General features: G+C 56.2%; 1 protein-coding gene across 5 annotated transcripts in view; it reads left to right on the top strand.

Annotated features, from left to right (window-relative positions):
- Positions 1-4,512: 4,512 nt before the first annotated feature.
- RNF144A (ring finger protein 144A) overlaps positions 4,513-16,217 on the top strand; it is a 364,341-nt gene continuing 352,636 nt past the window's right edge. For 4 of the 5 annotated variants that reach the window (XM_053891182.1, XM_053891184.1, XM_053891186.1 and 1 more), the window contains exon 1: positions 5,003-5,228. The gene's annotated coding sequence lies outside the window, so the exon portion shown is untranslated. Of the gene's footprint in view, positions 4,658-5,002; positions 5,229-16,217 lie in introns of those variants that run through there. The other variant, XM_019452840.2, reaches the window with a different exon arrangement.

The raw sequence follows: 16,217 nt of genomic DNA, 5'->3' as shown, positions 1-16,217 counted from the left end.
CAATAGCTCGACACGTGGGACTTTATGTTCTCCCGGGAATTGTCTTACGAAGAGGCGACTCCGAGATCCGGGCGGATTTCACGTTGTGATCCAAACATCTCGAGAGGTGGGTCTATCATCACTATGGTAGGGGTGGGCAAGGTGGAGGTCTTGAAATTCTTCTCTGTCTCAGCCCCAAAGTGAAACTCCTGCCTGCAGTCTATTGAACAAAATGAGTCAAGTGTCCCCACCTAACTGCAAGGAGGCTGGGAAATGTGGAGAAACACAGGGGTATTCAGTGAGCATTAAATGTCTGCCCGCAATTAAGTCCATCGAATGTTGAATATAACTTAATCATTCCTTCCGAACTGAAAAAGGCCTTTTAAATTTTGTTGAGCCACAAGGGCCATATTCTATTGATCACTATAGAAAAGCAGTGTAATAAAATGTCACAAGAACTCCGAATCTGCCAAGAACCTTGAATAATAGCACCATTTATGCCACTAGCTGGCGGTGATCTTGGAGCCGTCAAAGGCCACTTTAAACCTTGGTGTTTCTGGATGTGCAATGAAAAGATTAGACTCAACCTGCTCCCTGGTCTCAACGTCTATGTACATCTACGGCATTTACGTCTGAGCCACACAGAAGTCGTAGTTCGTGAGACTGTAGAAGACGAGATTCATTTACTTCATTCAACAAATACTTATTACGTGCCCAGAACCTGTCCTTCCTGAGCTGAGTGCAGTGGGGAACAGGGCAGAAAACGTCTCTGTGTGCTGCCAAAGATGCCAAGCACAACAGTTTTACTTCGTTATTGACACAGCAACCTTCTTATTTACGATTGTTACTCTTAAAAATAAACCTACCAGTGGGGCGCCTGGGTGGCTCAGTCAGTTAAGCGGCCGACTTCCGCTCAGGTCATGATCTCGCGGTCTGTGAGTTTGAGCCCCGCGTCGGGCTCTGTGCTGACAGCTCAGAGCCTGGAGCCTGTTTCTGATTCTGTGTCTCCCTCTCTCTGACCCTCCCCCGTTCATGCTCTGTCTCTCTCTGTCTCAAAAATAAATAAACATTTAAAAAAATAAACCTGCCAGTTGTACCAGCAACAACGAGTTTATTCAGGAATAACAGAGAATTGCCATCTGGGACAAGCAAGCTATGGCAAAAACCATAGGCAAGTCCACAAGCAAAGGAAAGGAACGCTCCTTTCTCAAGGACACCAGGACGTTGGGAAGGCCGTTGTACGTAAAGAGTCCACTGGAGTAAACGAGGAGCTGGAAGTGTAGTGGCTCCTCGAGGGCTGAGATGTGACGGTTTCTCATTGGCTGGGCTGTTGCCCTGGAGGAGAAGACCTTCCTTCCACCGGCAGGTGGAACATCCATCTGCCAGGCCCCTCTTGTCCAGCCGGATTGGCAATGACCAGGAGTGAAAGGGCCCGAGAGATCCCTCTGCCCAAACTCCTGACTCCTACTTCTGTGCGGTGTCCTTTTAATTCATCCTCACACACCCATTAATTTTTACCGCCTTTGTATATGGCGTTTGTATTTTTGTTGTGACGCTTATTGCCTGGATTGTAGTCACACATTGGGCACCTTCTGGGGGCTTGTACAGGGTCGCTCGGACTCCTGGAACAAAACACCAGGGACTGAAAGGCTCAGACAACAGAAATGTATCAGGGCACAGTTCTGGAGGCCGGAAGTCTGAGATGAAGGGGTTGGCTTTCGGGGAGGATCTGTTCCCAGCCTCCTCTGGGCCTCTGGAGCCTGGCCTGCGATCTTTGGCGAGACCCAGTTCGCGGAAGCATCGCCAACCTCTGCCTTCATGTTCACGTTCACAGTAGCATCTCCCTGACGTGCACGTCTGTCCTCAAACTTACTCTTTTCGGAAAAACACCAGTCACGTTGGATCGGGGCCCACTCTACTCTAGTATGATTTCATCTGAACTACTGACATCCCCAACGACCCTATTTCCATATAAGGTCACATCATGAGTTAGCCGTGGTTAGAACCTCACCATAAGAATTTGGAGGGGACACAATTCCATCCACAGCAGTGCTGTCAAGGGACCACAGGGGTGAATTTTTCTCTCCACTTGTATTTTCTTACTTGAAGTTTTGATTGCCTTCCTTAAGCTATGCTTCTTTTTTGTTTCGACCACGTATTTCAAGTGATCGTAATGTAACTTTGCTTTTTTGGTACCTTCTCTCCAGGTAGTCTAGGAAAAGAGCTGAGTCTTATAGTATTTCCAGCTCCGGGGTGTTTGCAAAGCTGAAGGCAGAGCTGAGGACAATTTCCCTGCATCCTGTCTTATGCGGATGTTCTGGGCACGGATGAGATTCTTTGGGATGTGTAGGTTGGGGGAAAAGGGAGAGGCCTCTGAGAGGTGGGAGGCAGGAGTGGCCACCAGGGGAGATTTCCCAGGATGCCCTGAGAGTGGCAGGAAGGGATCTGGCATTGCCTTGTCCCTCGCAGGCCACCTGGGCCACCTGGGGAGCTGACCCCGTGGAAGAGAAACCGTGGCCAGCTTGCTCAAAAGGGACAGCACGGCTTGGGGGAAGCTGTCAGGGGACCTGGCCACGTGCTGAGGGCAAATGTGGGTTCCATCCTGCACTCCCCGAACCGTGAGATGCTCCTGATTCTTGTGTATCCCAGCCAAGAGAGGCAGAACAATAAGTGACATTTAGTTGCTGGCTGCGCTCTTTGAAACGAGGCATGGCATCCAAACGGATTTTAAAAATTAAAGAAATGCGAACTTTCTGTACTTAAAGAATGTGTGATTACAAAGTCATACAAACTCCGGCGTCTGAAATGTTTTCCTTTTAATCCACGAGCGTGAATCTGGAGCTTCCCTCAATTTTGTGTCTGGAGGAGAACCTCGAGAATGGAATTGCGTTTCTCCAGCCTCTGGACCATTTAGGCAGCAGCCTGTTTCCCAGCGAGCCCAGAATCTTGCCTCCAGTAGGTAATCAAAAAGGCACTTGTTCCGTGAGGGAATGATGCGTCACAAACACTTAGGAACAATGGGTATCTTTTAAAATGGGCCTGGCGTGATAAGCCTCTGACAAAACCTCTGGGGGAGATGGCCCAAAGTCACCACCTGTGAAGGGATCGGACTGGAAGCCAAACAGCAATGAGTGGAAATGACCTTGAGAGACCCAGGCAGCTCGTTGCTGGAGAGAGCCAGGATGGGTGCTCCCAGGTTAGAACTCAGAGTGGACGATTTCACCCTTTATTTATTGGGGGCTTAGTATGCCCAAGGCCCCATGGGGGAGTACAGAGAAAAACGGCCTCATCACTGTTCTACAGAATCTTAAGATCTAACAACCAGACGGTAAATATCCGAAACACGAGTGTGACAGATGCCATGGTCCGCACAGAAACAAGCTCAGTGTAAACTTGTGTACAAGTTTAGAGATCTGGGGGGTGGGAGAAGACGCGATTGGTCGGGAAGCCTCTAGAGAAAACAACTGTATTCTAGTCGCATTGGATGCAAGTTATATTATCGATGACGATGTCCTCTTTCTCAGATGATCTCATTACCCAAGTCAGAGGGGGAATGAAGTCATATACACGTCACTGCGTAAACACTAGCTCAGGTGTACCCCGGTTAAGAGCACACCCCCTTCCAGCCCCAGATGCTCCTTCTCAACTCCTCTGATTCGATTTCATGTCTGCATCTCAGCATGGACCCAGGCGTCACGGAGCGGGCAGGCTCATTTCCAATCCTCGTGGATCCACAACCGCCCTTCCACCCGACATTCTTCCGTAGGTCCTGTCACACAGAGTCCGGGAAAGGTGATTATGTGCTCTGTGAGGCTCCGGCCCCTGTGCTGGGCCGTTCTCACCTCCCACCGAGCATCTGGAGTGAAAGTATTAGGGTTCATGTCACTATGCCTCCTTCCTGATCAACGACATTTCCATGAGGAATTTGAGAGACCTCGGGAGTCAGGTACCCGTTCATACGTTCATACGGGTACCTTTGAGTAGGGGAAATATTTACCGGAGTAACTTCCCAATGTGGATGAGACAGATTTATGTTTTTGAAAAACAGACGTGTGTGCCATAGAGGAAGATCAGTTAATTATACACAAAGTCAAGGAAGTTGAGAATCTTGCAGTGTACCTGTTTGGGGTAAAGGGGAGGAATAACAGCCAAGGGCACTGCTGTCCTTAGAGTCGGGCATTATCCGTTGTGTGCATACTGCTCTGTGCGTAGCTGACTGACTTAACCCCTCCGAGGATCCCTGAGACACACGCACCTGCATTTCCAGCGAAAACAATGGAAGCACGGAGAAGTTAGGAAGCACAGGGGGCCGTGGGCGAAGGCGTTAGAATTGTGAGCCCACAGTGGCGGGGATGGTGTTAAGGAAGGAAGATACTGTGGGGGGTTGACCCACAATTCTGGAGAACCCAGTCTCTGCATTGAAGGAGGCATTGTTTCACACACACACCAACGAGTTTTGTTCGGCTCTGCATGCCCGACAGGCATATAATTTAACACTTGGCGAACTTCTAGCTACCAAAGGGAGTGGCAAAAATCAATCTTGCAGGAATTCTGCCGTCAACGGTCTTCGACAGCAACGAGCCAGAAACCCTGAGACTAGGAAGTGGATTGCTTCTGCCGGGGGTCTCGCGTCTCCGACCGTCCGGGTCGGCTCTCCTCCGTCCGTCCGAGCAACCAGGTAGCGGGGATGGAGAGGCATCTCCGTGACGCCGGCGGAGAAAGGCCCTCGGCCGTGACCGCCAGGTCCTCAGCCGGCAGGGATGCGGCCGCGGTCCCGCGGGCTCGGGTCTGGCCCGGGGCGGCGCTCTCCCGTCACCCGGCTGAGGGTCGGAGGGGGTCACCCGCTGGCTTCCCAGCCGGCTGACGCCGCCCCCCCTCCCCCGCCCCCTCCGGGGTCCCGGCGGCCGCAGACGAGGCGGGACCCCGCGGTCCCGGGCGCGCGGCGGGCGGAGGCGCCGCCCCGGGCGGGCGGGCGGAGGGCGGAGGGCGGAGGGCGGAGGCCGGGCGCGCGGCGGGCGGCAGGGGGCGCTGCGCGGCGGGCGGGGGCGCGGGCCGAGCCCGGGCGCCCGCGTCTTTGTGCCGCTCGCCGCCGCCCGCTCTGCCCCCCGCCGCCGGTGCGCCCCGCTGGAGGGCGGGCAGGGGATAAAGGGCGGCTCCGGCGGGCGCGGGCACCGGACAGCGCACCCCGCACGCGGCGCCGGACACCCGGCCTGGGCGCAGCCCCCGGAGCCCCGGCCGCGCGGGACCAGGTGGGTGACGCGCGTCGCTTTGTGTCGGCGTCGCGGGAGCGGGGCGCGGCCGGGGGTGGGGTGGGGGGGACGGAGGGATGCGGCGGGGCGGGGCGGACCCGGCCGGGGTCCCGGGGCGCTGGGGTCGGGGCGGGGACGCGCAGGCTCCCGGCCGAGGGCGCCACCCCGGCCCTGCCCTGTCCCTCGGTGGCCCCGGCGCCGGGCGCGGGTCTGCAGCGCGGCGACCTCGGCGCTCCGGCAGGCGGGTCGGGCGGGTTGGGGCGCGGGGGGGGGGGGGCGGGGGAAGGCCGCGGGCCGCCGGGTGGGACGAGCGCGAACCGGCCGCGCGCGGGAGGCGGCGGGGAGGGCGGCGCGGCCCGGGGCGGCCGGGAGCCGCGCGTCCTCCGCTCTGCCCATCCCCGCACCCCGGTGACCGCGGCCGCTGCCCTCCCGCCGCGCCCTCCCCTCCCGGGGGTCTGGGCGCTCCGCCCTCCGGCGCCGCACTCCCTCCCCCGCCACCCCCAGCACCCCGGCACCATCCTGGGCGCTCGGGCCAGGCTCCTGTCCCGGGGACCAAGGGGCTCCCTGTTGTACCCTCGTGATCTCCATAGTCAGGTCTAGGATGGTCACTTCCAAAGTTCTCTCTCTGCCTTTCTTTGCGGCGAATAATAATAATAACAATAATGCCGATTCAACAAATACCCGGTGCTTGTCTTGCGCCGGGCGGAAGTCCGGGTAACGGACAAGGGTTGGATAAGGCTCCTCAAGAATATCCCGAGTGGGTGCCCTGGGGGAGGGGGCCTTGGCCCCGGCACCAGAAAGACATCTGACTTGGACATCTTGCAATGAACAGTTCTGGCAAGGAAGCTCTTTGCTGGGAGCGGGGCCTGGGGATCTGTAAGGACACATTCTAGTGAATGGGGCGGGGTGGGGGGGGGGTGCCCTTAGGAGAGAGTGGCCAGCGGAGGAGCTGTGTGCTGAAGAAAAGGGCAGGGCCCAAAGTAAGTTGGTGCGGATTTCTGTGGAGCTGGAGTCCCGGGGAGGGAGAGGAGGGTCGGGCTGCCGGGTGAAGGAGGACTGTTGAGTCAAAGCTGGAAGGCGGGGCGGGTCCGGGTGTCCGGAAATGCACCTGGCGGGAGGGATCTGCCTGGCCCAGCGGGAGAGGGGGGTGGGAACCAAGGTGTGCAGGGATTTTTTTTTCCCTGGCACCAGGCACCTGGTGTTTCCTATTTTTCTGGTTGACTTTACGGTTTTTGTTTTTTTATGATTTGTAAAGAATGCAAAGGAAATTTGGAGACAAATCACCATCTTTCAAACTCCGGGCTGACTTTGGTCTCGATCCAGTGGCGGTGGGAGCCCTTGAGGGTTTCCGAGGTGGAGGAGAGTGAGCGAGCTGAACGCTGCTTTGTGTGATGAGGGGGGTGTTGGTGCAGTGTGCCCCCTGGAGAATCCGACCCACCTCCCCGCCTCCCACCTACTGGGGCGTGGGCTTCCCCCTCCACCACTTCTCAAAGGTCAGGCACGGATTGCAGACCTCGTGAGAAAACGGGACGCACATAACCTAATTTTGATGGGGTGGGAATTTTCCAGATCCAGCAGAATTGGAGTTTGGAAGTTTACGTGTTTAAAGGGGCCCTGACACTAATGGCAGTGGGCCTGGAGAGCTACCCGAGGGCGGACTCAGACGCTGAGGGCTGAGCTGAGGCCACGAAGGCGCACCGTGGGCACCCACGGGCTGTGCCTGGATGGGGTCCTGACAGCCGGAAGGCCACTTTCAGATGCGTGTTTGATCAGCGTGTTCGGTGCCCCTGGTTTGATAGTGTGTAATTCCCGCGTCCCGGCTGCACTAGAGGACGGTGCTTCTCCTGTGGACCCGCCGTGGTTGGGGACTTGGGAGGGACCCCACGCACTCTCCGGCTGAAGCTGCTGACGTTTGGCGGGTGAACTTGGGGCTCAGCCAGAAGCTAGGAGCCACGTCGCTTCTTTGTTCCGTTGTGGTTCCTAATTTGGCCCTGCTGCCTTCTTTTGTTCAAATTTCTCCTCTTCTTGAGAGCCTTTCTCTCTGGTGGTGGAGACAGGAGGGGGTCGTGTCCTTGCAGACTGAGGATCCCAGAGCTGGATGGTCATTACAGATTCCTAGCCCAGCCACTCGTTGTGACTTGGAGAGGAGACAGGCCTGCGACCCCAGCCTGGGGACCCACGCACACGAGGGCTATGGCTGGCCTGGGCCCGGCATCCCCTTTCCTGTCTGCTGTTCCTTCTGTTCTGCGCTTGGGCTAGGGACAGTGGAGACGAAGTCAGCTGCTCTGGGGGTCTGGTGGTCTGGAATCAGGATCACAGTGAGGCCTCAGACTCTTAACAGGTCATCTGACCAAGCATGGAGTGCCCCCCCACACTCAGATTTCTGGAGGTGGGACATCAGAGGGAGCCAGGGGGCCACGAACAGAATAGAATGCTTCTAAGGAGGATGGACCCTCTCCATATTCACCCGGGTAGCCTCCTACCTTGGAGATCCAAGGACTAAGTTGAAGGTGCCTTTCCTTAAGACTAGAAAAGTTGTTTGAGGTCATCATTCTCGGGACCAGCCTCCTCTGTCCTTTGTTTCTGCATTGCTGACACACATGAACAGCTTTTCTTAATTAGGTGATGAAATTCAATTGCAGCAACTGTTCACATACCTGCTGGGGATTATTCCAGAAGGACAGAGCTTGCCCAACTCTCTGACCCCGCTACGGGACTGAGAGCGAGTGTCCTAACCTTCTTGCGGGGCCCCAGTTCCTTCAACTGTAAAACTCAGGTGTTGGCCTGAATGATTTCCAAAACCCAGAAAGAACAGTGGGCTGCCTTAAACGGCTTTTCCGGGAGAATCAGCCTTGCAGGATAACTCCCCAGATGCAACCAATTTTAAGGATTTATCAAGAAGAGTGTCTTCCCTTGCAGATGATTATGTTGAGAGGTAGGCTCTGGAGAGGGTGGTTCTTGGTGATGAGAATGTCCATCTTCCTTCATTCCCGGAATCTAGAACCTGAGTTGGAACCTGTTTCCTGGATGGCCTGTGGACTCGGAGGGCAGGACTTCCTCTGCAGAGCAGGTTGACAAGCCGGATGTACTGTTAACAGAGAAAAATAAGTTCCCCCCGGATGGTGTGAGGTAGTGTGTCGACCAACATTTGAGTCTCCTAGCGTTTGCCGTAGGGAGAGAGGAAACCGTAGCTCACGTTCAGTTAGCGCGTTCTGTATCAGCAGGTGCTGGTCGGGCCGTAGCGGTGGACCCAGTGTTCACACAGCCCCGCGGGACAGGCGCTCCTGCTGTCCCCGACCTACAGGGGAGGGAAGTGAAGCCGAGGGCCGTTGGGTTGGCCAAGGCCATGCACTTGGTACATGTTGAAGCCGGTGTGAGACCCGGAGTCCTCAGGAAAGGGTATATTCTGTGATGTTGAGGGCGGAAGCACATTCGTAGATTGTTCTATGGCTGGGGCTGGAACGCAGAGTGAAGTGGGGCGTGGCAAGGAGTCTGCCCGTTAGAGCCGGTGATGCCAAGGACTTGAAGGATGAGTCTGGGTTAGCCAGGCCACTTTGGAGGCCCAAGGTCAGATCTGGGTCTGGGAACAGCAGGCAGTAGCCAGGGTGGGCTGGGAGCTTAGAGCCCACTGCTCTGCCGTGGTCTTGTTCTCCAGGAGGCTGGCTGTCTCTGAAGGCTGTTCCAACCGAGATTCTCCGGGCAGTAAAAGAGGTGCTTTCGTTTGGGGTGTCTTCTAGAAGCTCCTGCCCTTCCGGGGGGTGGGGAGGAGATGGGCTCACTGTGTAGTTTTAGAGCCTCTGCCCCTCCCATTTCCCTTCCCACCCGCCAGGTCTGTGGGCTGGAGGAGATTCGGTTCAAAGAAGGTGAGCGGAACCGCAGGCAGCAATCCAGGAACCTGCCTCTTGTCTTCAGGGCCCCCTGAGCAAGGCCGGGCCCGTAGCAGCCTGCCCGCTGTTGAGAACCTCCCAGTCGGTTGTCAGCCACATCCTCTGTAGGTGCGGGCTTCGGTAGCTTCTGCCCCCACGGCACAGCTCTGTGGGTGGGAGTCTGAGCTCAGACCCAGCAGAGCAGAGGGGAACATTCCAGACCCACAGAGTTGCTGTGGATGGTGGCTCTAGGAGGGTTATTGCTTCCGCAGGGTTTTGTGTCTGTCCTCGGAACGCCTGCCACTACGTGGTTTTCCTGGGACCTTTTTGGGTGCAGTTCCTTGGAACGGGGTGTGTTTACTTATCGCTGGGGGACGCAGCGTGTTAAGGTTATCAGGAGGGCGGTGGGCCGGTGCAGGCTGCGTCAGACCAGGAGAGAATGCCTCTCAGACTTCCACTGATCTGTTAGCCATGCAGACAGGGAGGGCGCCCGCCCTCCCTTTGGTCCGTCCGCATCCAGGACGTGTGTTAGGGGGCCAGCAGTGGGTGGGGTGTGGGGTGTGGTCCTTCCTAGTTGCCTAGTTGCGGCTGGCTTGTCCGCTGGCTCTCCCAAATTCCACCTGCCCTCCCCTGCTCGCCCACCCCTCCTCCCATCGAGGCTTCCTACCCTGCGGGAAGGGTAGCCTGCTGATCAGGGAGGCCGTCACTCTCCCCTGGCTTGGGGGTGGTGGGACACGTCCCCTTCACAGAAACATGCAGACCCCTGCGTTAGGCACCCTCCTCTTCATCCGGGTAAAACCTCTTCAATAGGTGTTCTGAAGCCAGAACGATGCAGGTATTTTTTGACTTTCTTGGGAAGCTTTGTGTTGACACCCACCCGGGTCCCTCATCATGTCTGGTCAGTTTGCTGCTGGGACACCCCCGGCTACCTCCCTTGCTTGTCGACTAAGGGGGGTGCAACCTTGGTTGAGCCTCCTGGAGTCTTCATCGCTTGGCCCCAGCCCGCCTCTCCAGTGCGGTTCCCCCCGCGGTCTCCAAGCGTGTGCCCTGGAACGTTCTTCTGCCGTCTCCGTGGGCCACATTCCTAGCGGTCCTTCCAGGCTCAGCGCGCGTACCGCCTTCTTTTCAAAGCTGCAGGATCATTAACGTGGGGATCGTGGAGATCCACCCACCGGGGGCTGGCATCTTGCAGATGGGACACTGGCCGTGTGTGGAGCACAGGACAGAATGCCAGCCTCTTCCCTGCCAAGTCCTGGCTTTCTCTGTCTCCCATCCGCGGGCCGAAATGTTCTCTCTACCAGGTGCTTCCATGGCAACTTTTCCTTCAGAACCTGTGATTGCCCTTGAAACTCTCTAATCTAATTTTAGTGATTTATGTAACCGTTTTATTTCCTCTGCTAAACCGTAAGCCCTACAAGGGTAAGAACTTACTCATTTTTGCATTCTCTTTGCGCACGTCATGCAGTTTCTAAATGCGAGTTTTTGTTAAGTGGCTGAATACAAGATAAACCTGGCTCAGAAGGGAAACCTTGGGTGGACCGTTGGTGAAGAAATCGGATTCCAGGTTATGTTCTGTACTCCAGCTTGACCTGAGCAAATCGAGAGGGTTCTCTCTTTGGGAGGTGAGTCTGAGCAGTGCGCTTGTAGGACGGTGAGAAGCTGAACGCAGGGCAGGTGGGGGTCGGTTGGGGTCGGAGAAGGGAGGGCTGTGGGCTCCAGCCCTGTGGGCCAGGGATGCAGGGAGGAAGGCCTTGCCGGTCCTGGGTCCTCCAGTTGTGTAGACAGCAGACGACGTCAGTTTGAGTGTGAGACAAGAGCTCCTAGTAGGAGACTGGAGTTCCCAGGAAGAGTGTTTGTCGGGTCAATGCGCCGTGGGCCCCTGAATCGCACGGTTCTTCGCCCGGAGGAATCACAGAGCAGCTGCGGAGATCCTCTCGCTGCGTGTAGAATGTTCCGTGTGTTCTCCGCCTCTGAGGAGTCTGTTGAGTGCCCTGCACCCTCCTTTGGTCTGCGGTGACGCCTCCCATTCTGTGGCATGACACAGGGTGTGGCGCCCAGGAGCGGCTTTGCTTCGGGAGGCGTGAAGGCGTGGGGGGACCCTGGGGGCCGCCGTTGGTTATGTCAGCGAGCAGGTGGAGAAACCGTAAACTGACGCTTCCCAACGCCCCGATGGCCACACGATGCGTCCTGGTAGCACGCACGCCCTACACAGTGGAATTAGGAGCTTCCGGGAGGCTCTGACCCTGATCTTGAACTTGTTGGCTAAAACCGTGTATACGTCTTCCTAATTGCTTGACAGGCAGGCGGCCCCAGTGCCCCGTGTGGATGAGACCGCTCCGCTGAGATCACACTCACCTCTTCCTTCGTTGTGTCTCCACGAGGCATTAGCCGCAGGCCCCGGGATCCCAGGCCCTGTGGTTTCCGGAGGCCAGAGGGGTGGCGGACAGGGCCCGACGTTGCGGAAGAAGGAAGAAAAGAAGGTGTTTTTTTCCCGTCGGCTGGTGGCACCCGAAGAAGCCACCTCTGGGTCAGGGTGCGCTCAGTGCGTGTCCCGCCAAATTCCTGCGTGGAAACCTCATCCCCAGTGCGATGGGGTGAGAGGCGGGGCCTTTGGGATGAGCTTAGGTCGTGAGCGGGGCGCGTTCATCCACGTGATCAGCGCCCTTATCACCAGGCCCCAGGGAGCTCCCTCGCCCCGTCGGCCCTGTGAGGGCACAGTGAGTGGATGGCTGTCTGGACCGGGCGGCGGGCTCTCCACAGACACCCCGGATCTTGGACTTGCGGCCTCCAGCGCTGCGAGAAGTGAACGCTTCTGTTTACCAGCCACCCATCCTGTGGGGTTCCTGGCATGGACAGATACAGGCAGCAATGGCTGGTCGCCAGTCTGCTGGTCACCTCTCGACTCGACCGCCTGCGGAGACCCCTAACGAGGTCACATTCGCAGATACCGGGGGTTAGGAGTTCAGCGTCCCTTCTGGGGACACGGTTCATCCCATGGCACCCCTACCGGCGTCAGGTCCTACACGCTTGTGTGCGTTCGTACGTTACTGTATGTCTGGCCTGCAACGGAGCACCTGTTAACACGCACTTAGCGTGTTTCTGTGTCCTCGACGGCACGGGGGCCGCTCCGTGCTGCTGGCCAGAACCGGGTTCCGCTCTTGCTGTTACCTGCGTCCTCAGCATGCTGTCTTTTGCCCTCATGCTGGGTACCCCCGGGGTCCAGCCAGCTCTCCCCAGCTACCGGCTCACATCCGTGTCTGAGGTGGCGTGGGAGGGGGGCCGCGTCTGTCCTTTTTATCAGGGAAGAACAGGCTTTTCCCAAAGCACCACGGCACAGGGGCGCCTGGGTGGCTCAAAGCGTCCGACTCTTGATCCCCACCCAGGTCACGATCCCATGGTTCGTGGGATCGAGCCCCGCGTCGGGGTCTTGCTTGGGATTCTCTCTCTCTCTCTCTCTCTCTCTCTCTCTCTCCCTCCCTGTCTCTTTGCCCCTCCTCCTCGTGCACCGCTTCTCTCTCAAAATAAATAAACTTAAACAAAACGCAATAAACAAAGCACCGCGGCTGCCTCTGCATGTGTCTCCTGGAACCGGGCTGCCCGGCAGGTGAGAAGCAGCCAGAACCTGGAAGACCGTCCCTGAGAGACTGGACGGGACAGACCATGAAGCCAGTGCCCCAGTGGTGCCTGGCCAGACTGTGCTGTCATAAATTGTGCCTGCTTCTCTCACCTGTTCTGTGATAGGCAGGAGTCCTCAGGGGACGAGGTCCAGACCAAGGTGCACGCGGCTTATGAGTTCTTGGTGTCTTGCCAATGTAAGGTGAGCACCCTGAGTCTCCTCTGAGTACTTGTGGTTTCAGGTGCCCTGGGCACCAAGGAAATCACTGTCCCGTCCTGTTGATTTCTGTATGCTTGTCCGGCACCCGCTAAATATCTGTGGAACTTAACCCGGCATCTTCCCCGTTCAAAGACATCTGAGGCCAGAAAGCAATCTCGTCCATTCCTTCTTTTGTTCTTTTGTCCATTCATTTGGCAAACCTCCTTGGTTCCAAGGCAGATGAAGGAGTACAGGGGGGAAGGTGAGGACAGGGCGCGAGGGAGGGAAGGGGGCTGGCGAGGCCCTTCCAGAACAGATGGGGTGCGCTGTTCTGTAATCAGCAGGCAGGTATGCGCCCCGTAAGCTTTTGGAATTTCATAAATTCCAGTTTTGTGGGAGTAAAAACAACCGGTCGGGACACACAGGAATCCCTTTTCATCGGCATCACCGCTCACCCTGCACTTTCCCTATTCGTGAAGGAGCTCAACACTTAAGGTGTGTGCTGTTTTGTTTTGTTTTTATGTTGAATGAATATTCACTGAGCCCTCACCCAGGTGCTGGGCTGGGGACTACGTAGACGGGAACATGTCTCAGGAGGAAACGTTTTCAGTTTATTCTGAAATGGACTTGCTCTTCCCATAGCAGCATGGTGGCCAGGGGCACAGTTCTTATCTGTTAATACTTTAATCGCTCCCGAGACTCTTTCTCCGCTGGCCCCACGCCCTGCGTCCGTGACAGTGACCTTGTTTTCTTTCGGTTCCTGGCCACATGCAGTGGGTGTGGACTCTCTCCAGGGGACCAGCTCGTGACCAGCTCGGGCTGTGCCCCGCCGGCCGAGCACACAAGGCTGTTCCCTGGAAGATGGTGTTTATCTAGGGGAAGCAGGACCTCCTCCTCCGGGTGGAGCAGAAGCAAACCGGACCGGACAGGCAGAGGGGAGCGCAGGTGGAGGGCTGGGCTGGCTGGGCGGTAGCTGCCAGCTTGACGGGCTCCCGAGCCCCGTGCTGTGTGGCCCGTCCCAAGGGACCCGGTCTGTGAGTGTAGAGTGTAGACAGCACCCAGGTCTCGAAGGTCTACTGTGAAAGACAGAATATGCATGTGTGAAATATCTCAGTAATAACTTCTGTATCAATTGCATGTTGAGATAATTTGACTTTATTTACATACAGTGTTGACTAACCCTAATTTTCGTTGCTTATTTTTCCTTTTTAAAAAACCGTGCCGGAAACTTTAAAATCACAGATGTGGCTCACATCATATTTCCTTACTGTACTTGCCATAGCGCTGGTCTGGAGGGACAGGGCCGAATACCTTTCTTTGGAGGTCCACGGACCTTCTGAACAGCTCCGCCCCCCCCCCCCCCCCAGAGGGCCCGTGCGTCCTCGGACGGGGGTCACCAACACCGGTGGGCTGCACAGTAGCGTGTCTGGCCCTGATTTGGGCCGTGTTCTCATTGTCACTCTGCAGTGACAACGTCTTGAGCTTAGCCCCAGATACTTGAGATTCCTGCCTGATTTGGCACATTTGTGCCTCCCTTCGGTGTGGCCTGTGTCATTCAGATTCAACTCTTCAGGGGACTGGGCTCAGGTCAGTATCCGTTCAGATGCACATATCCTCGGACTTTGTTTTTGTTTTTGTTTTTTTCAGTGTATAAAATGAGGGGGTCGGGTTGGACAAACTTAACACCACGGTCCTTGAAATTTGCCCCCACTGTCACCTTGGAAGCAGGTTAACTGCCGCAGGACCTCCTGATTGTCCCCCTTCCCTGGAGAGGGAGTCCACCTGTCACTCTCACAGCCCCTGCGGTGATTTTTCCGGAACATTGGCCCTCTCCCCGCCCCCCTGCAGGGATCAAGTCAAGCGTACCCGGATCTCCCACATGGTAGAGCCCAGCGAAGGCTGCTTGAGAGACGCCTGTCCCCACATTTTGTCACTTTAGCACCTGCTCCCTAAGTCAGCGTGTCTCAGCTTAGTCTTAGAATACGAAACTGAGCTGCCCTCCAGCTGGCGAGCCCCTCGCCCAGGACGGCTCTCCCCGACCTGCTCCCTGCCGCTTGCCTCATTCCTGGAAGCAGTGCCTTCCTCACGGCACCCCCACTTTTCCTCAGGGCACCCCTGCTTTCATAGCTTCCCAGTGATTTCCTCTGCATCTCGGAAGCATGTGGGTTCCCCTGGCTGGTTCCGCTCTCTGTCCTGTTGTCCCTGGCTGGCTGTGTTTCTGGCGGTCACCTGACACGCCCCTGTGGTCCAGGGCATCCCAGGGTATCCACCGCCCCCCCCCCCCCCCCCACCTGCTCCTTCCTGCATCCCTGCTGCCTTCTGTCCCGGTCATCCTGCCCCGTCTCCCGCCTGAGCTGGGACTCAGACTTCCACACTTATTTGTCACTCTTTCTTGGGGTGAACGTGCTGCCAGCTGGGCTCCTTGAGGGATTCCCAGCACAGGACCTGGTCCGCTTAGCTTCAGGATGTTAAACTTTAAAAAAAAAAATTTTTTTTTAGTGTTTATTCATTTTTGAGACAGAGAGAGACAGAGCATGAACGGGGGAGGGTCAGAGAGAGGGAGACACAGACTCTGAAACAGGCTCCAGGCTCTGAGCTGTCAGCACAGAGCCCGACGCAGGGCTTGAACTCACAGACCGCGAGATCATGACCTGAGCCGAAGTCGGCCACTTAACCGACTGGGCCACCCAGGCGCCCCAGGACGTTAAACTTTAAAAAAAAATTTTTTTTAATGTTTATTCATTTTTTTGAGAAAGAGAGACAGAGCATGAGCCGGGGGGGGGGGGGGGGGGGGGGAGGGTAGAGAAAGAGACACAGAATCCAAAGCAGGCTCCAGGCTCTGAGTGGTTAGCAGAGAGCCCAACGTGGGGCTCGAACCCACGAACCTTGAGATCATGACCTGAGCTGAGGTTGGACGCTCAACCGACTGAGCCGCCCAGGTGCCCAGTATATTAAACTTGTAACTCAACTTGATACATTAAAAAATATAAAGGATCTTCAGATCTGCCCCAGGGTTTATGTGTTCGGTTTTTCTAAAACCTACTCTAAGGTGATTTTTAAGACTAATGGCATCTATAAACTGACCCCAGTGGCAAACACCCTTAGCTGAGCTGCTAGTAAAGAGAACCGTCTGGATGCCACAAATGTAGTTTGTGTGATTTTCGCTTCAATTACATATGAATCTTTCCCTGTATGAGCTCTGTCTACCTTATCTACACCATACTGTTTCTCTAGAAGTCAGTGTGGTTACAGTGTAACTACCATTATGTGATAATAAATAACTTGAATGGTCAGAAAGATTTTTCTTGG

This window comes from Panthera pardus, unplaced genomic scaffold (assembly GCF_024362965.1).
Source record: "Panthera pardus isolate Hobbes unplaced genomic scaffold, ASM2436296v1 HiC_scaffold_26, whole genome shotgun sequence".
NCBI classification, from domain to species: domain Eukaryota; kingdom Metazoa; phylum Chordata; class Mammalia; order Carnivora; family Felidae; genus Panthera; species Panthera pardus.
The sequence above is the reverse complement of the archived record's forward strand: the minus strand, read 5'-3'. Positions and strand labels throughout refer to the sequence as shown.